Consider the following 14634-nt stretch of genomic DNA (forward strand, 5'->3'; position numbering starts at 1 on the left):
CCAAGACAGCTTCTTTACTCATTCATCTGAAACCTCTGTCTTCTGATTTTTCCCAGATGGTGATCTGAGGCTGGTGCAATTCTTACATTGCTGCTGTCTTCCTAGAGACAGAAAGCAGAGCTGCCAGATGTGTTAAGAGCTTTTACAAAAACTTGTGCACAGCACCAGTTCTGCCTTATTCTATTGCTCAAAGAGTCACGGGGTTGGGTCAGATTCAGGGAGGTTTGCCAAACAGATTCTGACTCTTTACAGAGCAGCAAGGTCATGTGTCAGATGAGCATGTATGACAGGAGATATTGTGGACATCTTTGAAAAATACAAGTCTTTTCAGGGAAGGCTTTTTGAATAAAGATTAAAACGTGTCTTATTGCATGTGACCAAATCAGCAAAGTGTTTGATTATATATCATTATAACACTTGAAATTACATATATTGAGCCTAATCACTCATACTTGGTCCTCACTGGCTATTTCCTTTCTTCTTCCATTCCTTCCTCCCTCCCTTCCTTCCTCCCTCCCTTCCTTCTTCCCTCCCTTCCTTCCTTCCTTCCTTCCTTCTTTCCTTCCTTCTTTCCCTCCTTCCTCTGTTCTGGCTGCTATAACAGAATACCATAGACTGAGTAGTTTATAAATAATAAAAATTTATTTCTCAGTTCAGAAGTTGAAAAGTCCAAGATCAAGGTGTCAGCAGATTCACTGGTGAGGGCCTGCTTCTTGGTTTATAGACAGCTGTATTTTTGCTTTGTCCTCACATGGAAGAAAAGGTGAGGGCGCTCTCTGGGCTCTCTTTGATAAGGACACTAGCCCCATTCACTGGGGCTAATCGTCTTTCAAAGGCTCCACCTCCCAATACCATCACATTGAGGGTTAGGATTGCAACATATGAATGTTGGTGGGACATAAATATTCAGTACACTGCTTTTTCTTTTCTTTCTTTGCTTGTTTCCACTGTCCAACTTCTAAAACTCTTACGTACAATTTTTGATAAACTTTCTTGGGAAAGTCCAGAAGCCTAGGGCTAATTGAAAATAAGCATTGCCTCATCATCATTCCCAACCTCAAGCAGCACACTTTTTTCTCAGAAAAAGAAACAGAGAAAGGCTCATTGCCTACATCTATTTTCTAAAGGAATTTTAATCTTTCTTATTCATCTGAGTCATTGCACTACTCCCTTGTTAATTTTGAAATTTTCATGGTTCATTTGGAGGCTAGAAGGTACAAGTAGCTATATAGTCATGGTCTAATTCCAAACTTAAGACTTTTTGGTTGTTATTTACTTTTGAAACTAATACTAAATGCTACCATATGTATTAGAAAAAATGATTTCAATATCAATATCAAAATTCATAATTTAGAATAATGGATTGAGGGGAAAATGTCAAGATTTGTATTAGTTTTTTAAGTTTTTCAAATATACTTTATCTCATTAAATGTCATAAAAACCCCATGAAGTTGACATTATTATTATTCTCTTTCATATAAGGAAACAGAATGAATGAGGGTCAGTAACTGGATTCAAGTCACACAGCTAGCAGATGACTATTTAGGAAAACAGCATTTCCGACCCCTTACCTTTTTCACTACACTAAATATTCTGCATTAAAATACAATATGAAACTGCCACTACGATGACAGGAAACTCCATTCTTTTCAGTAAAAATGTGTGACGGAAATTCACATTGATGACAATAATGATAATAAAACATTGGGTTCTCTACCAAATTCAGTAAGAATTATAATTCAGAGTGTTAATTCTGCAACCCTGAATGTTCCTCAGTCATCAAATAAATATTTAATTATTACCTGATTAAACCAGAAGCCTTAATTGAAAATTACAATGTGTCAAGTCCTATGATCGGCTCTATGAGAACTCAAACGCATCAACCACATTGTCCCTGCCTTCAAAACACATAAATCTAGTTGGGGAGACCAGAATATCTGCTCAAAACGATTAAATAATATTTATGTGGCTTCGGTTAAGTGGGAACATGAGGTCAACCATTTTGCAGATCATCAAAATGTGGACAATAGTGAGACTCAGGATAAGAAATGTCTTATCAGTGCTGGACCCATAAATGTTCAAATGTGTCTATGAAAACAATTAATAGTATTGATAATCTTCCAAGACTGAGCTGAATGCCCACTTGGTCACTAAATGTGGATAACTGATTTGATGTCTAGAAGAAGACACAAATTGGAAAGAAGGCCAGTCCTTCCTTTTTAGAGACTGAGAAGTAGAGACATTCTTTATGAAAGGGTGGTGATAAGCATGTTTTCAGGAAAACCTGGGTTAAGGGAAAACCTGGGTTTGATTGGACATTGAGTTTGCAACGGGTAAAAACTTCATTTAGAGTAAAAAGCGTATTCTTTCCTTCTCCATGGGACTGGGGGGGGGGTTGTTCTCTAGGATATGCCTCTCAAACCCATAAGTGAATGAAATGCTGCTGGAGATCTTCTTTAAAGAAAGATTCAGATTCAGTAGATTTGGTGTGGGACCTGAGATTTTGAACTTTTAAAAATTTCCAGTTGCTGTTGGTCCATTCACCACACTTTGAGGATCAAGACCCTAGGGCACAAAACAGAAACATATGAGGGAAAAGGTTCAGGAAATTCATGTGAGGAAGCAGGTGTAGGTTGTTTTGGAAAGTAGGCACACAGAGACGCGTAGCTGTGCGAGTTTCGTGTGGAATGAAGCATCCAGATGGGAGGTAGGATAGAAAGTATAGGGAATAGCAGGGGTGGATTGGCTGTGAATCAAATGATGTTCAGCTTTGGGGACTCTCACTTGGTAAAGCTGACATAGTAAGACATTTTTAAGCATCATCACTTAAGGCTGCTGTCTCTTTCCATTCTCATGTCTACTCTCTTTCTTGTCTGGTGGTGCCAATGTGACTCTGGGTATTTTGGGGATCTAACTAAAGGGAAATTGAATCAAAGATACATTTAGTGGCTTGCAGTCACCTCTGTGTATACTTAAGTTATTGCTCGCCATCTCAGTGTAGCAGTGACTTGAAGGAATAATCCTAACTCCCAGGATGCCATCTCACGCAGTAGTGAGGCTAAATGGCGCAGGTGCCGTGTGATGATACGAACTTTCCTAACACCTGGGCGATGGAAGAATGGAGGTAGCAGAGGAGAAACAAGCTTAGAAATGAATGGAACCAGAATCTAGTCTGAGGAAATTTTTTAAATTGTCAACTATAATATTTAATGCTGCATAGTCAGCTCTTAATAACATCCAATTCAAGTGAATTTCTCTCCTATTGGGAATGTTTTCAATAATGTAGCATATAAAATTATGAATGCCTCATACAGTGAAATTATTTTTCATAGTGTACTGTATGCAATCCATAGAAATTATCCTGATACTGAAAAGTATATTGTGACAATTTTTTCTCATTACATTTAAAGCAGTAATTTATTAAGAAGACATACATTTTGAATATAAGTAATGAATAGGCTATAATTTTGATAAATAATTAAATTAACAAAGTGGAATGAATCATATGAATTCATTAGAAAAAGAAGTGGATACCCATTATTTTGAAATGAAATACTAACATGGACAAAAGCAACATAAAACTTACACTACAATGGTACAGTGGAAACATCTAGAACAAACTGCTTAAAGATTATCGTTAATTAAAAGTTTTAATGCCATTTACTGACTAAGGAAATTTGAACTTCCACAAAATTTGAGAGTGCACGTGTGAAAAAATATGTTTTTTTCCAAATTTGACAGTCATCTTAAACATTTACATGAAATTAGCAATAACTGTTTAGAAACTGAAAGAAACTTCTCTAAAATATCAATAATAATAAAAAAACACACAGACAAGTTTTGATCCACAATGAGGGAAGAAAGTTTGGCTTATCTTTCTATTCTCTCTCCAGAAAATTATATCACAAAATTATCAATTATTTGTCATACTATTATTATTTTATTATTGTCATATGAAGAGGCATTCAAAGCGTATGCAGGCCAAGAACTACAAGACAAAATATAAAGATACATCAGGCAAGTAACAAAAATCTTATAGTTCTGGAGTTTTTGATGTTTATGATATACCAGGTTTGTAATTTATTTTGATTTCTTTTCTCATCTAAATAAATAATCTGGTACTCGGTTGGGGAGAAACACTAGGGGCGCTGTGGGATTCTTTCACATGTAACAGTGGGGAGGGATAAAACATGGAAGGACAGATCCTCTGACAAGCAAAGCAGGAGTGAGCAGGGCTATGCTCCCATAGTGATGCTTGGATACACACAGAGGCACATATGCTCCCACAGGCACACTAAACCTCAAGGTTCTAAATGAAATATCTACAAGTAGTGCTCAGATTCTCTCTTCTTGAGTTTTAATGTTTTGGGAGATAATAACTGAACAGTTCAGAGCTTACCTTTTGGGTGATAGTTGTGGGATCCTAATTGAGTTCTTATGCATTGGCTGTGGGTCCTCGGACAAACTGATTAGCTTTGTAAGGTATCATTTTCCATATTGGTAAAATAGGGATCATAGGGTGGTTTTCATGTCTTCTTGGCTCTCATTGTATTATCTGGGATGCTTGGTATAATCACTCAGTTGTCTCCCATGGGAAAAGAAACAGAGGAGGTCCTGGGAGAAGTATGAAAGTTCAAAGGCAAGTAGTCTCCCTTTATCTTAGTAATATCTTAGGAAGATTTGTAGTAGGCAGACTTGAAAAAGCAAAAAAACCAAAAAAGTATGTTTGTGTTAAAATTAAATACAGACCCAAGGCTATCAGGTTGAAAACTAGGGGTAACTTTTGAGAAAATAACTCGAAATAATGTAAAATTTTGGGACACTAGCACTAATTATAAATCAGCCATAAATTTACTAGGTAGAATGTAAAAATTAATTATTATATGATTTTTTTTGGTCTTTTGAACATGTATTATCTCTACCTATATAGATAGTTTGGACTTTGATTTCAGGTAGGCTTGATCTTGAATTTTACCTCTATTACTCCTAGGCTTCTGTGGTTGATAGGTGATGCACAGATGTGCTTCCCATTTTCTCGAAGCTGGCAGTGGTATCAATATCTCTAAGTGAACACTTACTATCCCAGGCACTGTGCTAAGGGCTTGTGATATTATCTCATTTAATAATTATAATAACCCTATTTGGTTGACTCTGTTATTACCACTATTTTATAGATAAGGCATTTAAGGCACAGAAAATCCAGAAACTTGCCCAAGGTTAAAAAATAACTAGCAGGTGAAAGTTAGGGTTTGACTGCAGAAATTCTGATTCCAGAGCACATACTATAGATCATCTAAAATGGTCACTATTTTAGACTTGGAGGGAAAGAAAGAATATAAAGAAAACAATGTAAGAAAAACAAGAAGGCATATTATTCAGCAACACTTTGTGGCCTCATGCTTAAAACTCTTCACTTGTTGCAAAGGCAGAAAAGACCACTGAAGCCTGGTCTGAACTGGGAATGGCTTCATGAAGGAAGTGACTCAAACTGATGGCTGCGGGAAGAACCAGCATTTAGGTAACCAATTAAAACAACCAGATAACATGATGTGTTACCACTTGCCGGAGGCAGACCTCAGTGGTGAAAAGAAACAAAACCTTGCCCTAGCAATTATTTTGACCCGTTAGAGAAAGTCAGTAGAAGTAAGCTCAAACAAGACACTGAAGTTTCCTCCTGCCTTAAAAGAAATGGAATGTCCTGATTCAAGTCATAAATCTTGCTAGTGAATGTCTCAAGAGTATTAGCAATAGATTATTGCATGTGCGTATTTAAGGGACAAATGACTATTTCTCCCCTCAATGGAAAGTCATTTCAAAATCATACAGTAAACAACAGAAGAATCTGAGTCAGTTTGTGCCAAATCAAACTTCAAGGACTGTCTCTGCAAAGTTTACCTGGATTTTCCCTGGCAGAAAATCTGTTATTGAAATACGTGGGCCTGGTTGTAGAAGAAGGAGTTAGACCAGTTCTGGGGAAATCATGACTCATTGTAATTCAGTCCCCATGCGATCTTGGCAGAGATCAAGAACGACTTTACAACAGCTGGGAAATCTGCAGGGGATACCTCTGTGAATGGTCGACGATGAATGGCCTATGGGACCATGGGGCTTTGATTTAGTTGAAAGGGTTCTAACTGACATAGTATACCTGTGAGTACGGCTCTGTATTTTGGGGAATAGCAACAAATGTTTTTCATTCTTTGGTCCCAGAACATCTAGTTATATTTATTGAGTGGATAACTGAAACAAGATGACCCTGGCATCTCAAAGCATTGTTGAATTTTTGAGATTTTTTTTTTTTTCAAATCACAGGGCCAAACCATCACTTCGTCTTGAGCTCCAAATGAGCTGAGGATAATATTTAGCCTGCCATTGATCTTTAAGTATAAAAGCTTAAATTATCTGGGTTCATGTTAACCCTGCAGTCATGCCAAGTGCTGCCACCTTCTTGAGATGCTTTAGGCTCCAATGAGGAGTAATTTCTGTAGCACAGTGGCACTAGGGATGAATGGTTTTGCTTTTTAACTACATGATTGGGCTCCTAAGACTAGAATTTAGAATATAGAATTGTTATTCGTATATGTCTGCCTAGTGATAGCTTCATAAAGGTGTGGTCCTTGACTCACAGAATTTTGGGACCTTAGAATGTCAAGTCCAATTTTTTCCATTGCTATTTCTCTCTACATAGGGTGATAGTTGAAATATTTAACAACTAGGATGGCTAGACAACGACCAATGAGAAACAAAAAAGCATTTGTTTGTTGAATGACAACACTACTTACTTCATAAAGGTAAGGGCAGATTAAATGAGGAGGCATTTGCAGTATCTAGATGATAGTAGGTACTCAATATATACACAATACATGTTTATTAATTTATTTGATTTCATCACGTCACTGTATTCTTTCTCAATGTATATTCCTATCTATTGCTGAATTTTCAGTAAATTCTCTCTCTCCCTCTATCTCTCTCTCTTTGGGGGGATTTCAATAAACTGGTTTATGGTTTCAATAAACTGACATCCAGGGCCTTCCTTGGTGGCACAGTGGTTAAGAATCCACCTACCAATGCAGGGGACACGGGTTTGAGCCCTGGTCTGGGAAGATCTCACATGCCGCAGAGCAACTAAGCCCATGTGCCACAACTACTGAGCCTGCAAGCCACAACTACTAAAGCCTGCACACTCTAGGGCCTGTGCTCTGCAACAAGAGAAGCCACTGCAATGAGAAGCCCGCGCAACGCAACGAACAGTAGCCCCCACTAGCTGCAACTAGGGAAAGCCCTTGTGAAGCAACAAAGACACAATGCAGCCAAAAATAAAAATAAATAATTAAAAAGAAAAACTGACATCCATTCTTTTAAGCTGCTACTTGTAAATACCTATAGCATAGATTTTATCACTCAGTCAACTAACGTTAAACTCTTACTCTTTGCTCTAGCATTTTCTAGACTTTGTGAAAAATAAAATAATTAGCTATAGTGATGTCCAAAGTAAAACTTACATGTATAGTTGGTGTAACACTTTCTAAACTATGTACTGCAGAATATTAGTGGGTTTTCAAGGTGTTCATGGGCCAATAAATTGAAGATACTCTGGTTAAACTTTTTTTTTTAATTATAGGACTTCATTGATCTTTTAATATCTCATGACTGCTGTGAAAATTTAAAGGCAACCTTAAAATTATATCATGCAGTGTTTCTCAAACTGATGTGACCTTGGGACACTTATTTTTATTAGAATACTTACTCACATTTATTAGGACACTAGTATTCCACAGAACTGATTCTGCGAAATGATTTAAGGGCTGAGAAGCAAAAACACCTGGGCACTCACCATTTATCCGCCACCAAGCAACTATATGAAATTAGACAAGTTGCTCAAACTTTTCTGTGCTTCTATTTTCCCAACTTTTAAATGGTAGTAATAAGACCAATACTATCATCATCTAACTACCATATAGACAAGGAAGTAGGAAGACAAATGTGAAAGTAATTTTGAAAAGTCTCATTGGTATACAATTGCATACACTTGTAAGTCAACTAGAAGAAAATAATGAAAGACAATTTATAGAATCATATTGAAAACTACTTAATTGTGTGATACTGTTGGATCATTTCCTGTGATGATCATGAAAATCTTACAAACATTGCTTTTCATTAAAAATTGAAAACAATAGCTATAAATTGTCAATCAAGGATAATAATGATTCTAAATTTATCAAAGTCTGAATACAAATGGCTCTGTTTTCTGCACTATTACTCTAGCGACTTGATAGAAAGCCTTCGGAAGCAGATGGCTCATGGTTGCCAAATAGTTTCACATGAGATTGTACTCATGAAGAAACAAGCAGCATGATGTAATTTTTGGACTGTCTTCATAAAACTAAGTTAATGTGTTTCACTTAATTCCCAATACATGTTCAATTACAGGATTTTTTTCTATCAAAAGATATGTAATAGTTTAAAAAATTCTTTTTAGAATCATCAAATAAGACCAAAATAATTATGCATCAGTCCTTTGATATGTATGTGGAAACATGTATTGGACGAACAGTTTCAGGAGAACAGAAATTTCTCTTTTAGTATGTCACAGGGAAAGTGGTTATTTTTGTTATCATGGGTTGAATGATTCCCAAAGACATTACTGGTGTTTTGACTTGGGTTTTTTATTGTCTTTGTGGTTTTCATAGAATGCTGTCACAGCCAACAAGGAAAACCAGTATAAAGATGGTGTACTGTCCCCCAAAAAGTGCAAAAAAGGAAAGGACACAAAGAAGGCTAATGGGAAGGGTCAGAGATGCTCAGTGACTAAAATGAATGTGATGAGAGTTGGCAATTCAGCCTTGTCCTTCTGTGCTACAAAAGGTAATGCTAGTCTGTGAGAAGAAGTCGGAATGCTGCATTCAGGTTTAAGATGTGTTAGATAAGCATCTTTGCTTTCTCACTTTCAAGCTGTATGATTTGGGGGCAAGTTACATGGTGCTTAAACCCTAGTTTTCTCTCCTGTATTATGGGGATATTATTATTTCCTCAGAGGTTGAAAGAAGTGTTCAATAAAAAACCAAATCTATAACAGTGACTGGTATATAGTAGGCACTCAATATGCATTTCAGAACATGAGTTGTGAAGAGAAACCCTTTCACCAATTGATGGTAGCAATATTCCCATTATTTCTAACAGTCACTTTATATGTACCATTTTAATGAGAAACCAGTCCCTTTGAAGTCCCTGGGAACAACAGAAAAAGAATATAGGAGAGCAGTGCTTACTATGGGTACTCCAAACACTTCCCTTGCACATGTGGGACCTTCAGATTGGATCTGGAAACTCTCTATGAGGGTTCTTCTACCTTTGAAGACCACCCAGAAGCTCCAGCTGGAGAACACTGTGGCTCATTTTCCCTGGATTAGGAGCCAAGAGGAACCTATTACACATCTGCTCTGCTCTCTGGCCTGAATACCCAGTCTCTTTATAGTATAGCTCTAAGAAATGGACCCAAAGTCTGAGCCACATGTTTTGAAGATTATCTTTGTGAGCTTTCTCCTGACTCTAGGCAGGGATTCCTGGCCCTCTTAAATGTATCTGAATCACTTTCTTAAATTCTGTTTACAAGCAATGTCTCCTGAAATATTTTTCATTAAATTGACCAACCCAGAAATTAATATGTGCTTTCATAGTGTGAAAAGAATTCCCCAAATCTTCGCTATTTGACACGTTAAAGATTCTACCCTTTGACGCAGGTTTGTATTCAGTAAACTGTTATTCCACTGGTTTACTGAAGACAGTAACACCTCAGAGATAATAGTCAGATGGCAGTCTCATGCAATAATTCACATTCAGACGACTATGAAGTGCTACAGATCTGAGTTCAAATTGCAGATTCACTAGTTACTATTTCTATGATACTGAACAAGACACTTGACTTCTCTCAGTGTCACTTTTTTTTTTTAAGTTTTTGGCTGCACCCCATGACATGTGGGATCTTAGTTCCCTAACCAGGGATTGAACCCATGCCTCCTGCATTGGAAGGCAGAGTCTTAACCACTGGACCATCGGGGAAGTCCCAATGTCACTTTCCTAATCAGTAGCACGAAGGTAATAGTGTCTGTCATAGGACTGTTGTGAAATTTAAATGAGAAAATACATAGAGAGTGTAAAGCATAATGCCTTGGTCATAGTAAGTCTTCAATCCTTGTTACCTATTCTTATAATAATTATATTTTAATTTGCCTGTCATATCAGTAAAACAAAGGATGTTGCAGCCACCAAGCCATCACATTACAGCCGCCCAAACAGTGAACCCTGAAAGAACTCAGGATGGAGACAAACAAGCTGCTCACTGCCGAGCCTTCAGCCACTGAAGTCACTCCCAACTGTGCACCCTGAGGGGATTCAGATATGGCCCCAGAGAGCTGAGGTGCATTTCAAAGGAATGATTTCAGTGAACCCAGTCTCTTGCATCTTCCCACACAGAGAAAAGCAGTAAATTCCTTAACTTGAGATATCTGGTTTTCTTTAATTAACAGTAACTTTATGATGTTCAGACTACCTGGTCTTTGTTGCAAAAACCCCTATATTTACTGGATCCCCTGCCCCCGCCATCTTGCCTCTTTGGAGCAGTCTCTCAGAGTTATCTGAGATGCTATGTCCCAGGCTTGAAGTCCTCAGAATGTCTGCCAAATAAAACATAATTCTGAAAAAAAAAAATTATATTTTTAATAAAAATAAAAATAAAACATAGGGAGATAGTCAAATATAAAGTTGCTTTTTGATAAATTGAATTAGGGAAAGAAGAAGGTACAGTGTAAACTAGAAAGCAACTAATGAAGAATTTATTTTGGTAAAATAGATTCAGTTTTGGAAAAGAATTCAGAAGATGCAAATTAGTATATAATGGGAAGTAGCCAGCTATTTCCCCAAAGAGTTTTCTACTTTTCCTTTGTATCACCAATACATGAAAAAAAAACATTTCTAAGTAGAGGATAGTTCTTTAACGCAGCTATTAGATGTATTTTGCTAACCAAATTATATCAAAGATAGTGTAGATTTGCATTTTGTTGTACTTTTTAGGTTAAGAATAACTTCAGTGACTTTTTAGAATCCTTTTTTCTTGCATTTATGTACAAGATTTTTAAAAAATTCTTTGTTATTTCTCATGACTAAAGAAAATTATACTTTCTACTGTTGAAATGTGGGAAGTGAAATGAGGTGGCTATTTTACTTTTTCTAGATTTATTGAATTTGCTAACATAATCAGAAAATCTTTAACTCAGTTTCTTATTTAGTAGATTTCTTTCAAAATATGAGGAGTCTGAAGTTAAATTTTGGTCTAGTGCTAAACTGAAAATACCTGTTAGTGCAGCTGAAATGCCACTTTTATAAACTTTGTTCTTTATTGCAACTGAAAATGACAAATTCAATAAAACTTGTTAGATTTTCTCATAGTTTCTTTCTTCAAACCCCACCATTATTTATTTAATTAAATGTAAAAGTTGATAAATAACAATATAATACTTTCAAGTTTTCCATGGTTAAGCTATGCTGTAGATACATGATCCCATAATCACAATTCATGAATCTCTAATTATATAATGCCTATGGTTAGTGGAATGGAGACTAAAGCAATTTTTTACAATACAGTTTAGAAATAGAATGATTTCATAGACATTTAGTGTTGCAATATATCCAAGGATAAAGAAAGCTATTTGGATATTATGTACTGAAAATAAGACCTTACCTAATATATTTGGATTACTGGAAATTAACTTTTCTGTACCTAATTTGCTTTAATCTTCCAGTTTGCTGTATTTGGATAGAGCTACAATTAAGTTTCTAATTTTGCTGAAACTGCTCTTGTGTGACAATCACAGTCACCTCAGACCAACTTAGACCAATGTTAAATCCATAGGCTTTAGTTTAGCTTTGTTTTAATTAATTAATTAATTTATTTATTTTTGTCTACATCGGGTCTTCATTGCTGTGCACGGTCTTTCTCTAGTTGTGGCGAGCAGGGGTTATTCTTCATTGCAGTGCGTGGGTTTTTCATTGTGGTGGCCTCTCTTGTTGTGGAGTACGGGCTCTAGGCACACGAGCTTCAGTAGTTGTGGCATGTGGGCTCAGTATTTGTGGCTCGCTGGCTCTAGAGAACAGTTTCAGTAGTTGTGGCATGCAAGCTCAGTTGCTCCATGGCATGTGGGATCTTCCCGGACCAGGGATTGAACCCATGTCCCCTGCTTTGGCAGGCAGTTTCTTAACCACTTCACCACCAGGGAAGTCCCAACAAGCTTTAGTTTTAATTCTATATTTTGTGAAAAATATAACACCTAATCTGGATGTATAGTAAGGGTGTCCTTCCTTTTTTGCCCCGCTTTCTTCACCATACTCATATCCAATGTGAAGAGAACTTTGGGAATTCAAGATTAAAAAGATAAGACCTTCTTTATATCTAATTTCATAGGTTTATTTATAGAAAATAATCAGTGGGTCATGTAGTCCTATATATAATGCTATCCCTATAATAGAAAGTGTTTAAATTATAATTGATGTCATTTTAAAGAGTTCTAAGAGTAGTTTACCTTATTATCAATTGGCACAACCTCTTTTAAAAGCAATTTGACCTATGTATTAGGAGTCACAAAACTGCATCTTATGGGACAACAGTTTTTCAGTCTTCTAGAAATGTATACCCTATATAAGAGGACATGATACTTGCTCCAATATATCTACTGTGGCATTATCTACATTAAAAAAACTTGAAAAACAATAAAATTTTGAACTGTAGAGTGATTTAGGTGACCCATATTCTTCAATTTGATGAACTATAAAGTCACTAAACATGTAATCACAAAAATTATTACAATACCTGTATCTATGACAAAATGTTTAATGTTTGATATGTAATCAAAAAGGTATTTATTCATGTTCATAACTATGAAACTATTCATAAAAAGAGTACAATAAGAAAGTTGAAGACAGTTATAGTTCAAGGTATGAATTATAGGTAGTTTTCCTTCCTTCCCTCCTTCCTTCCTTCCTTCCTTCCTTCCTTCCTTTCTTCCTTCTTTCCTTCCTTCATTATTTCCTTTTGTACTATTAAATGTTATTTGTAAAATACATAATAATTAGGAGAAAAAAGAATGTATTGTACTATCTCTCCTCAAAATATCTGTATTAGCAAAAAGAAAAACTTTCCTTTATATCTACACATGAAGTGGATAATTGATTCACTTTATAATATCAGACAGTAGCAATCTTTCACCTAAAATATTGAATATTGATCTAAATATACAAATATATTTGTTTAAATTATTCATATATTTGCGTGCATTTTTCATGCCAGTATCTCTGGATAAAACAAGGAAGCAATTAGGCAACTGTATACTATTCTGAATAAGCAATTGATCAGGCAAACATTCTAAATTAACTGTTTCAAAGTCTACATAAAACCCAATTAAACTGAATAATACAGTAAATCCAATTAACAAATTAGTCTCAGGGAAGATAATCATATTTAAAATAGATATGTATTTTCCAGACCAATCAGAATGTTTTCCATCTAAGGACTATTGAAAAATATTTTGAAGGCTAGTTTCCAAACATCTGTAACATGTTTTTTGTTAAAATCTCCTAATTCTCTATGGCTATTCTCTATATTTTATAATCTTGTAAGAAATCCCTAATTTAGCAGCAGGATATTACTGGAGGTCTTTTATTTTAGGGGAGCCAAAGACCTGCATTTTAAACCCAGTCTGGCACACACTCTCTCATTGACCCTGGGCAACATGACAAGTCTCTCTGGAACTTGGGTTCTTCAACCATGAAATTAAAGGCATAGTCTATAATCTCCCTGTTTAGGGTACCAGTATTCATTAATAGGGCTCCAAAAATAAAGGCCTTATTTGGATCTGTTTTTTTCCCATGGTTGAAATAGATGATTAGCTATTTAGTTCACAGAAAGGACTCTGGGACAAACAGTATTTCTCCTTATAGTCTTAGGGACTAAAAGTTCCTTAAGGACATCAGCTGATCAAAGCATATCATTTTCTGAAAGGATTCATTAGTTACTTAGAATTTTAGCAGGTATGAGTTCTCTGATTAAGCTATCTCCCCTCTTTGTCCCCTAGGATAAGTTTGGGACCCTGAAGTCTCCAATATGTTTTGATGGTAAATAGAGACCCAGGATATGAGGCATTGACAGGCTGGTGACAGGCCTAGCGATGTTTGGGGAAATGGAATTTAATAAGAAATGTTATTGAAAAGAAGTGGAAACGGCAAGATAATCCAGTTCTTTCAAAATTTTGCATGCTACTAACTTTTCCAGTCTACGAGAAAAGTCAGCAAGGGTGCCTGGTACTTTTGAGGGAAAGCCTCTGAGCAGATCAGATTAAGAAAAGTGAACTAGGAATTTTGCAAACACTAAGCTCATCTCAGCGAACTTCAAAGCAAGAAAGTTACACTTACCTTAATTAGATAAATTATTTGTCTCCAAAATAAAGTCACATCATTCTGTCCCTGTTTTTTATTTTCAGCCCAAGTTAATATATCTCTTTGAACTCTCTTGAATACATTTTATTTTCAAATTGCATGAAATTGTGTTGAAGAAACTTCCCACTACATGCTTTCTTCCAACTGGCT

Source organism: Stenella coeruleoalba (assembly GCF_951394435.1).
Source record: "Stenella coeruleoalba genome assembly, chromosome: 8".
Lineage (NCBI taxonomy): Eukaryota > Metazoa > Chordata > Mammalia > Artiodactyla > Delphinidae > Stenella > Stenella coeruleoalba.